This window comes from Natator depressus, chromosome 4 (assembly GCF_965152275.1).
Source record: "Natator depressus isolate rNatDep1 chromosome 4, rNatDep2.hap1, whole genome shotgun sequence".
Taxonomy (NCBI): domain Eukaryota; kingdom Metazoa; phylum Chordata; order Testudines; family Cheloniidae; genus Natator; species Natator depressus.
The window spans coordinates 132,881,714-132,894,350 of NC_134237.1; the positions used below are offsets into that span (position 1 = coordinate 132,881,714).

A 12,637-nucleotide genomic window follows, 5' to 3' on the forward strand; every position below is an offset into this window, starting at 1 on the left:
GTGCTTTTATACGAAGATGAAGATTTATAAAGGACTGGGTCTAGATTTTCATTAAGCTCTCTAGCTATAATAATAGGATGGTGGCCCATGTCATTAATACTCCTAAAAAATTAGGAAAAATATTGGGATCATCCTGGTTTGGACCATAGAGATTGGCAAAGATGATTATAGAATTGCCAATTTCAGCCTTGAGCACAGCAGATCTGCCCTCACTGTCAGACCCCGTGCTCAGAATACTAACTTTCACCTTTTTATAGATTAGTATAGCAACACCCCTCACTTTCAAATTAAAGCAACTAGAAATCAAGAGGCCTATCCAATTCCTCATCAGTTCACAAGCTTCAAGTTCTGTCAGATGTGTCTCCTGGAGCATGGCAATGTTAATATCTTTTTAAAGCATTGAGTATTTTTTCCTTGTAATAAGGTTATTAAACCCCTTTATATTCCAAGAGACACAGGTAATCAGAGCCACCATTGTTAAAATGTACTGGATAAAATGTAAAGTCGCTTTGTGAATAAATGAGACATTGCAAATTTTCCTGAGCATCACATTGTTCTTGCATATTGAAGCAGCGAAAGTTATATAATCCAGGGGTAAGGTGTCGCTTCCCAGTACATATTCTACAGGAGTGGGAAGGAAATTCCCAACATGGGAGAGTAACAAGGAGGGGCAGAAAGAGGAATTAAAGAAGTGAAAAAACAAAACAGAAAAGGCAGTGGATAGAGAAATACACATCAGTTGCAGGGAGTGGCTCCTCCCCATCCTGGTCTGTGGGTGGCCAATCCACCCCACTACATCTCCAGGGATTGCCTGACGTGGGGATCAGCAGGACAACAGGAGACATGAGTTCAGGCCTGTGGGCAGGGCCAAACAACAAACACAGTTATGGACCCCCAGTTCCTGGTTGGGGCAGTAAAGAGTCTGAGGGGCTCAGGACTGCACACAGGCTGAGCAGCAAACAGTAGGGGCCTCCTAGCTCTGGCAGAGGGCTGACAAGCACAGGCTTCTTGCCTAAGAGAGGGGGACACTGTCCCACATGGATTTGGGTGGCAGGGGGGACGCAGGCCCACCCCCGCCACTGCATCCCGGCCCAGGTCCCTAGCAGTGGCAGAGTGGTCTGCCACCAGGTCCATGGGGTCCTGACCGCAACACACTGACTCACTTGCTCTCAGCATTGCAGCCAGACAGGGGTCAGCTACCCCAGGCCACTTCCCAACTCCCCCTCGGGGTACTGGCTCTGGAGAGGGTCATCCTGGAAGAAGGCCTCTGTCAGCATTTGCAGCTCCTCCGTGCTCAGGTCTGTAAATGGCCCTGACCAGTCCTCGGCTCCCTTGGGGTCTGCAGCAGCCTCCCAGCTCAGGAGCTCATAGGAGGGGTCTGGCTCCTCCAGTGGCAGCCTCCCAACTGAGTTCTCCAGCCCACCTTTTATACTTCCAGTCCCGCCCACTAACTTCCAGTGGGAAGGGTGAGCGTGGTGTGGCTCCACCCCCTAGGATTCAATGAGGGACTCCTCCCACTCCAGGTCTGTGGGCAGCCAATCAGCCCCACTACAGTAACATACAATCAAAAAGAAGAATCTGTTTAAAGCATCCAAAATACGCATCAGGTGAAATTTGAAGATGCTCACAGCCTCTGAGTCCCCAAATATCTCAACTATAGTAACCACCTATTACCAATAGAACCTTGATACATTAGTACATAAGGAAGCACCATCTAATAAAGCACTTATTATATATAATTACTTATCAAATGATAGATTTTACACTGATGCTCCTTTTCCATCAGTTAAGGCAATAGGAAGTAAATTGATAATATCCCTTCAGCCCCAATCATAGAGAAAAAAAGAAAAGGAACTAAAATATCAATATCAACTAGCGCCCATCAACTTGTTTGGAGCAGCCATATCAGATCTCATCGAGCAATACATACATTTCATATGGTCAGATCATTCCATAGATGTCTCCTCTTACAAGGGAGGTGTTTGCAGATTTTTGAGGTATTTTTCTGCCTCAAGAAAGGAACTGAATGATACTATCTTCTCACCATTCTTAACATGGCATGTGGCCAGGTATTTAATAAAATACCTCCAGTCCATCTTTCTGGCCAATTGTTTTTCTTGGTTAAAAGCTGCCCTCATTGCAACCACATACATCATGGGCATAATATTGAAAGAACAGTATTTTAATTGTTGGTTCTCCCCATAACAATGCCTTTTTTTCTCTGCATTTATACAGTATAAACTCCTTAGTTGTAAACTTCAGGAACTTCACAGTCAGTGCTCTAAGCTGACCTCCTTGGGGCAAGGGCCCAGTGTACCCACTCTATATCAGAACAAAAATCTACCAGCAGATCTGACAATTTAGCAGTTTAAGGACAAATTCAGAGGAATTGCATTTCTCTATTTCCTCAGGGACACCCACAATCCTGATGTTACGTCATCATGAGCAGCTTTCTAGATCAATTGGTCTTAATAGCCTCGATATCATTACAGTTCTTCATAACCTGTCATTTGTTCTCTTTACAGTCATCTTCCACTTCAGGTATTGTGTGTTCTGCTCCACCCATCCGTCTCGACAGAGCGTGTAGTGCACCCTGAATCTCATTCATGGGTGGTCTGTAAGGTGGAAACTGTAGATTTAATTTCAACATTTTCTGCAGTCACCTGTTGTAGCACAGCCATCAGCTGGGTTCCATCAAGCTTAGGCACCATTTTGCTTGTAAAGGGTGAGGGGTCAGATCTCCTCTGGTTTTTTGGTGCTTTCCGATTTGCAGAGGAAGATGCAGAGCTAGAGGGCATCTGGGGGATTTCAGTAGTCAGCGCAAGTTTTCCTGGGGTTGGATGGAGGTGTTCAGGGGACGACATGTTTGGGAATTCCCCATGGGCCGTTTCAGAGCTCAAGCAACCTGCATCCATCCTGGTCACAGCATCCTCTGGTGTTTCTATTACAATGTTTCTTAATGATTGCATCTGATACCTGGTGGAATAACCTGCCGTGGGATGTGCTGGAAGCCCCATTGCTTGGGACACTTAACATTAGACTACAGGTAGATCTAGTAAATATACAGTAGGGACCAGCCTGCTGAGGTAGAGATGGGCTGGCTTACCTTCCATCACTAAACTTCCATGATTCTATTCACTAAAAGAGTTAAACCCTGGTGAATCTTACCCAGGTGACTTGAAATGATCAGAACACGTCTTGTTTGAGCTGAGCCCACTCCACTCCACCCCTCCTCCCCCCCGCCCCTTCCAGTTGTCCAATTCCCTGAACAATTCCTGAGGTTGGACAGTATCCGAGGACAGATCTCACAGCAGTCATGCTTGCTTGGTCAGCACTGTGTTCTGGCTTGGCGTTCTGATGTCAGATGTCTGTGACAAACAGAATAAGGCAACTATCCTGCAAGATCAAGAAATTCAGCCTAGGGCATCTAGCCAAGGAGCTGTATGAAGCTGGTTTATCCCTCTGAAGTGCCAAGCGCAGAGAGAAGTATTGAACAAAGCGTAGGAAAAGGCAATATTTTGTACCTATTTAGTGCTTGGGCAATATAGGGCTTCTCAAATGCTGGGCTCATTTCAGCAAAAATCCCAGTGGCTTGAATGACATCAACACAAACTACCAGCCGGGTCTACAGGGGGCAGGCAGTTAGCGCACAGCACATGAGAGCGCTCCATGGTCACTGCAGCCTGCGGCTTGCCCCACCGCAAAGGAACAAAGCTCAAGAGAAGAAGCAGCTGGGACCCATGGAGATTTGCCCTCAACAGCACTCCAGGCAGGCTCGGTGAGACGTTCTCTGCCTTCCGGGAGTTTACCACAGACCAAACGGAGACTTGGCTCTCCTTCAGCACCCAACTGCCCCCGCCCCGCCCCGTTTTGCTGGAGCTGCTGCTTGAGCCTCCAAGACCCCCCACCTTCCCCAAGGCTCACCAGCTGCCACTAAATCAGGACTAGAACTCAGAAATCCCCCATTCCCAGCCCTGTGCATAAACCAAGAGACCTCACTTCCCATCGCAGGATGGGAAAGTCTTGAATAAGCATTAATAACCCCCAGAGCACCCCTTTGAGTTAATTAGTGTACCCAGTGAGTTTACACATGGAGAAGCCTGCAGCTTCCTCAGAAGCATCCACTCCTGGTTGCCCTCAGAGGCAGGATTCTGGACTATGGGGTCATAGGACTGATCTGGTATGGCAATTCCTATCAACTGAGGCACAGAGACAGTAACTTTCCCCAGACCACCAACCAAATCAGCAACAAATGACAGCAGAACCAAGGAATCTCTGCTCTAACCATTCAGCCACAGTCCCTCCCTATCCACATCAGACCAGGAGCAGTGCATCATTCTTGCCTAATATCTAGCACGTAGGCACATAAGTCTCCTACACTTAGGTTCTGCCTCTTTCTAGCCTCTGCAGCTCTCCCACATGCCTGTGCATTCTTTATGTGTTTAGATTCCGCTCCCCAGCAGGCGAGCTGGATGTGAGGAATGTTACCAAGTTCCTCTCCCACTTCATCTCCAAAGGATGCTGAACTGTTTGTTCATGTCTCTGCTACATCTTGGTGGAATTATGGCATCTTACGGTCTCTTTGGGTGTCTCCCAGCAAGACAGTCAATTGAAAATAATAGATTTTAAATGCCTCTGCCATCATTTCAGCCAGACATGATGAGTTGGTTTTTCCTCCTGTTTTACCTGATTGTATTTCACTAGAGTAGGGTAGCATGCTGGACTATCAGAGTGTCAATGGATCTTGCATTTTGTGTAGGGCATCTTGACCTTATCGCATTTTTATTGGGAATATTCCTCTACCGAGGAGGCAGGGCTCTGTTAGTGCAAATCTCCAGCTCTCTGCCTCAGTTTCCCCTCTACCAGGGGGATAACACTTGCAGCCTTCATTACTAGGAACGTTTCATATATACAGGCCTGTGTCTAGTCCACGGGTGGGCAAACTTTTTGGCTCGAGGGCCATATTGGAGTTGCAAAACTGTATGGAGGGCTGGGTAGGGAAGACTGTTCCTCCCCAAACAGCCTGGCCCCTGCCCCCTATCCGCCCCCTCCCACCTTCCACCCCCTGACAGCCCCCCTCATAACCCCCGCCCCATCCAACTCCTTGTCCCCTGACCGCCCCCTCCCGGGACCCCCTGCCCCTAACTGCCCCCCCGGGGAACCCATACCCTATCCAATCCCCCCTGCTCCCTGTCCCCTGACTGCCCTGACCCCTATCCACACTCCTTCCCCCTGACAGGCGCCCTGGGACTTCCACGCCTATCCATCCCCAGTCCCCTGACCGCCCCCCCTCCCAGAACCCCCAACCCATCCAACCGCCCCTTGCTTTCTGTCCCCTGACTGACCCCTGGAACCTCTCCACTCCCCGCCCCCTTACCATACCGGAGCCAGCCACACCGCCGCGCTGCCCAGCAGGAGCAGCAGGCCAGAGCTCAGGCGTCACAGAGAGCTGAGGCTGCGGGGCTGGGGGGACAGCAGGGGAGGAGCCAGGGGCTAGCCTCCCCGGCCGGGAGCTCAGGGGCCAGGCAGGATGCTCCCACGGGCTGGATGTGACCCGCAGGCCGCAGTTTGCCCACCTCTGGTCTAGTCTCACCGGGAGTTTTGCCAATGACTTCAATGGGTGCAAGATCAAGGTCTTTGTCTTAAACGTCTACCTGCTGGTCACTTGTGGGTGACATTCAGTTGTCTTACAAAAGCTACATCTATTTGCATTCCAACTAGGGCCTACTCTGCCAGCCTATCACTTCTATTGAATGCTGTTACAAGTCCGTGGACAGAGTTACCACTACATATTGGGGCCTTTTGGAACTTCAGGACAACAGCTGACACAGAACTCAGGTCCTTCTACTCCCAAACCAGAGAGTCCACCACTCAGGTTAAGGGAGCATTAGCTGCTAACAGTGCAGGGTTCGTGACACACAGTTGAGCAGTTCTGGTTCCATCCAGCAGTGAGCAGTGACCCACCCACACAATTATGATTTTTTTTTCTAAGGGGTCTTGCAAGGATTCATTAAAGTTTACAAAGCATCTGGAAGATTACGAAAAGAGCTAAGTAATAGGATGATCACTTCCAAAAGCCACGGCTGCAGTGTGATCAGAGGAAATACTCCTGTTAATGGGGAAATTATCAAACAAGTTGGGCTCCGGAATGAAATGGGCTTATTAAATGTAAATGGGGAAGCATTTTAGAATAAAACGTTTCTCAAATTGATTTTAAATTAGATCATATTTAACAATATGATCAGGCTCTCTGTTACATGTTGGCTATTGATGCTTGTGCATGGCTCTATTAACCCTCGACCACTGTTGCCTGGGGGATCCAAATGGATTAATTAGCAGGCTGGTCTCCTCGGTCACCCAAGAGTTCAATGCTGGCCAGTGCTGAGAGCTACGTACCAGCTGGTGCTTCTGTCACTTGCAAATATACCCTCTAGTGCATCTGCTTGATTCTGCCAGATTTAAAGGGTCTACCAGAGAGAGGTAGGCTGGGAAAGAGTACTTTTGAAAGGGCAATCATGCACTGGGGAGAACTAGCAGGTACCAGGAAGTTACCAGAGAAGTAGCTGCTTTGGTGATGTATCTAACATAACCCTAGTAGAGTGAATCTAAACACCCTCCACTTGAGGTGGTAGCTGCCAGCTTGAACAATGGATCTCCAGAGCTAAGCCATGAGCTGCTACAGCATGATCTAAGAGTCATTGCTCCCTGGGAAGGGCTCATCTTCACAGTGGATCAGGCACAGCAGGAGAGCAGGAATACATACTCACTTGCAGGTTGCAGTTGTTTCTGGGATGGGGGTGCAGCCTGTTACAGACAAGGGGGGTAAGATTTTCAGAAGTGCTCAGGGCCTGGCCGAAGCCTGCTCCCACTTCTGTCAATGGGAATTTTATTACTCTTGTTTAACATTTATGTTATGATAGCACCTGGAGGCCTCCATCCGGCCAGGCCCCCGTTGTGCCAGGGGCTGCACAAACATGATCAATGGCAAAAGCTACCCCAGAGATCTTAGAATCCAGGACATAACTGGAGGATGAGAGAAACAAATAAGTGGGGCCTGGCTGGGCTGGGAAAGATGGATAAGAAAATAACAGGCTGAACCCAATTCTTAGCCAATCAGGAGTGATCACAGCTGGACACTGCATGGGCGCTGTCAAGATCACCCTTGGTTCTAATGGGAGCGGAGTTAGGCCAATGCTCAACACTTCTAAAAATCTCACCCCTGAAGGTGAGACCTGGAGTTTTGGGTCAGGCCCATCTCAAGTGTTGGGTGCTGAGGTGACAGGCACCATCCCACTTCCAGGGGGGCCACAAAAGTACTTAGGCACCCCGCCTATCACGGAAAGTGCCTAGCCTCACTCAGCCCCTCAGCTTTGCAGTAAAGGTTCCCGCCTCCGGGCATGCACGCTGCTGCCTTCCTCTGGGCACCCAGGCACCTCTCTCCCACCTAAGCCCCAGAGCAATCCACGAACCAATGGGAGGTCGCGTTCGGACGCCTAACTCGCATGTGGGGCTCCAGCCAATAGATGTGCTCAGAGGCTCCCTAACCTCCCACAAAACAGCTGGGATGAATCACGTATAACCCTGAGCCCAATGTTTGAACCCAAGTTTATGGCATTTGCTCATCCCTAGCTAGAGGAAAGAATGGAGACTTAGGGGGTTGGGGGAACCAAACAAACAGCTAGGTCAGCTGTCAAAGCTCCCCCAAGCCGGTGGCCTAACAAGCTGATGGAGTGAAGGCAACAGTACATAAGGGAGCAACAGGACCGGCATCACACCAACAGTGCTACCCCAACGGATCAGGGGCCCATTTGCAGCAGGAGGTGACCTTTCACCATGAGATTAACCACTTAGCTACCAAACCGCTGGGTCGGTGTGTGGAGTAAAAATCCAGCTGTAACAGACCATCCTGCCAGAGAGGCCACATACACAGCTGGGTGGGGGAGACAATGTATGACCCGAAGCCCTGGCCAGGATCAGGCTGGCATTGAAACACTGTGTATGGTCTGGCTCACTGGAAAGCGGCTGGTTTTCTTTTTTGCCGGTTGGATAGCTTGGCTGCACAAATCCACCCCCCAGCTACTCAACCGGCGAGGCACCTATTTGGAAGAATTATTGGATTTGGATTTCTTACTGACCATAATATTTTGGTTGCTATCATACTGCACAATTGGTACTCGAACCGCCTGCTGCTTTGTCTCATAAGCACACAGATAAAGGCTGTAGTGCAGCAGAAGGGACAGTAGGTGGCAATTAGGCAACATCATGATCCCTTCATTCCAATTCCTGGATAACACCACTTCGCGTCCCTCCGTGATCTCCAGCTACTTTTCCAACATTGATTAAACCCTCTGAGTTATGTTTTCATACCCCTTGTAGAAGTGGAGCAGTCACACACCTGAGTTCATCCAAAGTCTCACAGGTGGAAACAGAACAGAAGCGTTTGGTCTCCCAGTCCCTGTTCTAGGCCAGTCTTCTCACCTGTGCAGCCATATCCTCTGAATGATAAATCCCTCTTCCTGTGTTTCTAAAGAAAGACGGAAAAAGGCTTAAGAAACCCTGAGAGAAAGGTCAGTGTGAACCACCCCCAGCAGTTCGGAACCAGGAAGAACCGTGCTTGTTCTCCTGATCCAGCCCAGCTGCTGTCAAAACGATGCCCAAGATAGCGACTGCCAAGCCCTGGCTCTGATTTGACCTTGAATCCGGCTCCTCTCCCTGGGCTGGATGTCTGTGTTCCACCCACTCTGCCCATCCCGCAGCCTTGTCAGAGCGCCAGTAAGTTCTTGTGAGGAGATGGCCTTCTCTTCTCAGCATGTGTCCTCCCTGCATCCTCAGACCACAGCTGGCAGTAGAAGCAGGAACAGCCATCTAGAATAAAGGAGTGCATGTCATCAACAATTATCTTTCTTGCCACTCATCGGAAAGACAGGGGCAAAGACCGTGGCTCAGTGACCTGTGACAAGGATGCAGCAAGAGCCACGTGAAGGGTTGCAAAAAAACCAGGCGGTGGACCTGCCCTGATCTCTGGTTCAGTTACAAACCCTAAGCTCACCACGTGACATTGAGGACATCGTGTCACTCCTTGGTGCCTCCGTTTCCCCAGAGGTGAAATGGGGATCATGATACCTAGCAGGGACATTATGAGCCTAAGGAAGTGCTCGTAAAACCATGGGCAGATTATAAATGTCAAGCATTATTACATAAACAGAGAGGCTACCGGTTTGTCCAGACTCCATCAAGCACAAGCAGGAAAAATACAAATCACGCAGGTGTGTCTTAGCCATTAGATGATGGTGAATGAAATAACAGAGGTGTGTCGGAGGGAGCTTACATTGGTTACTTTCTGACATGTTGCTGCTGGTTGCCTAGTTACACCACCAGTAACTAATCCCTGACACTTCTCTTGTAGATTTTATCTCAGAAGATATCAAAGCTTTCTCCCTGCATTAGATTACCTGGGCATAGAATCACGCACATAAAAGCAGTTGTCCCACTGCACGCAGAGGTGAAGGATTGAATTGTGGTTCAGACACTGGATAAGCAGGAGACCCAAACTCAGCTCCTGGCTGTGTCAGACTCTATGTGACTTTAATCTCTCTGGCCCAGGTCCCCAAAGGTATTGAGGTGCCTAAATCCCATTGTAATCAATTGAGTTAGGCACCTGAACACCTTTGAGGATCTGGGCCCTTATGCCTTAGGTCCACATCCATCAAATGGGACTACTACTTACCTTCTCCCACCCTTTGTCTTGTCTATTTAGACCAGTGGTTCTCAACTGTGGTCCACCGCTTGTTCAGGGAAACCCCTGGTGCGCCGGGTCGGTTTGTTTACCTGCCGCATCCGCAGGTTCAGCCGATCGTGGCTCTCACTGGCTGCGGTTTGCTGCTCCAGGCCAATGGGGGCTGCGGGAAGGGCGGCCAGCATGTCCCTTGGCCCGTGCCGCTTCTCGCAGCCCCCATTGGCCTGGAGTGGCAAACCGTGGCCAGTGGGAGCTGCAATCAGCCGAACCTGCGGACGCGGCCGGTAAACAAACCGGCCCAGCCAGCCAGGGGCTTTCCCCGAACAAGTGGTGGACCACAGTTGAGAACCACTGATTTAGACAGTCAGCTCTTGGAGAGGCAGCTGTTAGGGCACTGAACTGGGAGGCCGGACACCTGGGGTCTACCTCCAGCTGGGCTCCTGACGTGCTGCATGACCTTAGACAAGTCACTTCCTCTCTCGGGGCCTGAGTTCCTCATCTGTAACATGGGGTGCTGGCACTTCCTTGGGCTGCCTGGTCTATTGAAATCGTAAGCTCTTAGGGGCAGGCACTGTCTCTGACTGTGTTTGCACAGCCCTAGCACAGCAGGGCCGCACTCTCCCTTGGCATCTCTAGGCCCTGTTGTAGTAGAACAACACCAGCTCTGACACAGCACTTCTCATCTTTTCTTTAGGTCTCACAGCGCTTTGCCTAGGAGGTCGGTTTCATTAACCGGCCTTTGGCAGATGGAAAAACAGAGGCATAGCCCTGGTCTACACTAGGACTTTAGGTCGAATTTAGCAGCGTTAAATCGATGTAAACCTGCACCCGTCCACATGATGAAGCCCTTTATTTTGACTTAAAGGGCTCTTAAAATCGATTTCCTTACTCCACCCCTGACAAGTGGATTAGCGCTTAAATCGGCCTTGCCGGGTCAAATTCGGGGTACTGTGCACACAATTTGATGGTATTGGCCTCCAGAAGCTATCCCAGAGTGCTCCATTGTGACTGCTCTGGACAGCACTCTCAACTCAGATGCACGATTGTTTGCCATTGCTCTGACGGAGGCAGGGGCGACTGACGACACGGCTTACAGGGTTGGCTTACAGGGAGTTAAAATCAACAAAGGGGGTGGCTTTACAAGGAGTATTTCAGGCAGGACTTCACGGAGGGTTCCAATAAGAAATGGTGCACCTAAGTTATTGTTCTTATTGGAACAAGGAGGTTAGTCTGGCCTCTGATTGATACATGGCTAGATTTACCTCGCTGCACCTTCTCTGTGAGTGACTGCAGTGTGACCTAGAGGAATGAGTCCCCTAGATGGGGGGCGAAGGGGGGTGTGCAGATGAGTACAAAACAGATCTGGTCTATTTCTTGTTTTGATACACTCCATCTATCTTTTACATCTTTGGCTGGCAGTAGACGGTGCAGAAGGACTGCATGCCATCCACATCTCATGGCTGCTCGGCAGAAGATGGTACAATAGGACTGCTAGCCATGCTCATCTCTTGCCTGCCCGGCAGAAGATGGTACAATAGGACTGCTAGCAATCAGTATCGCCTGCCTGCTCACCATAAGATGGTTCAATAGGACTGACTGCAGGACTAAAGAGAATGACCTGATCAAGTCACTCCAAATTTAGTCCCTGCGCCCATGTCTGCCCAGGCGCTCCTGATCAACCTCACAGAGGCGACCAGGAGCACCTCGGACATGACGATGACGGCTACCAGTCCTATTGCACCATCTGCTGCCACAAGGCAATGGGTTGCTGCTGCTGTGTAGCAATGCCGTACCATGTCTGCCAGCACCCAGGAGACATATGGTGACAGTGAGCTGAGCGGGCTCCATGCTTGCCGTGGTATGGCGTCTGCACAGGTAACTCAGGAAAAAAGGCGCGAAACGATTGTCTGCCCTTGCTTTCACGGAGGGAGGGAGAGAACGGGGGCCTGACGATATGTACCCAGAACCACCCACGACAATGTTTTAGCCCCATCAGGCATTGGGATTTCAACCCAGAATTCCAATGGGCAGCGGAGACTGCGGGAACTGTGGGATAGCTACCCACAGTGCAACACTCCGGAAGTCGACTCTAGCCTTGGTACTGTGGAAGCACTCTGCTGAGTTAATGCACTTAATGCACTTAGAGCATTTTCTGTGGGGACACACACACTCGAATATATAAAACCAACTTCTAAAAAACCGACTTCTATAAATTTGACCTAATTTCGTAGTGTAGACATACCCATAGAGAAGGAGATGACTTGCCCAAGGTCACCTGGCAGGGCAGTGTCAGAGCTGGGGATGGACAGCAGGTCTTCTGAGTCCCAGTCTCGTGTCCTCGCCACTAGGATGTACCGCCTAAATAAATCATAACCACACCTAACAAAAGCAGCTCTCAAGGCGGGGGCCGGGGGAGGGCGGGAGGGTTGCAGGAGTTTCAACAGCTCCCAGTATCTCTGTAGCACGGAAATCAAGACTAACTCATTGGGCTGAAATTATAGGGCTCTCTTCTCTGGGCAGAGAGCACCTGGTGTTCCCTCCTATCATGTTTGGGCCCGGGTTCAGCGCTGACACAGCAGGACGAGAGCCACCTTCTGAATCACCCATACCAACACGCAGGTGCTCCTTGGAGATTTCCTAACCAAATCCCAAGCCAGCCCAACCCTGCTTGGCTGGGGAGAGCTGCTAGGAGGCCAACACGGAGGCCTCGGGCTGCATATGTGGAGGCTATTTTCAGTTGTTCATAACTCCCCACCTACAAATTACCTCCTGGGCTGAAGTGGCTCATCCCTGAGCTTCGCTAGTAGTATATTTGTGGGAGGGGAGGGGTATAAGTGCCAAATATTAAATCAGCCTCCATATCATCCTACGGATATTAATTTAATTAGGCATATGAATACT

At 49.9% G+C, this 12,637-nt stretch overlaps 1 long non-coding RNA gene across 1 annotated transcript in view; it reads right to left on the bottom strand.

Annotated features, from left to right (window-relative positions):
* Window positions 1-12,082, bottom strand: part of LOC141986878 (uncharacterized) — a 98,394-nt gene extending 86,312 nt beyond the window's left edge. The window contains exons 1-3 of the long non-coding RNA XR_012639383.1: window positions 11,979-12,082; window positions 8,693-8,865; window positions 8,396-8,524 (exon numbers count right to left, since the gene is read on the bottom strand). This is a non-coding gene — a long non-coding RNA (uncharacterized LOC141986878). The remainder of the gene's footprint in view (window positions 1-8,395; window positions 8,525-8,692; window positions 8,866-11,978) is intronic.
* Window positions 12,083-12,637: the final 555 nt, after the last annotated feature.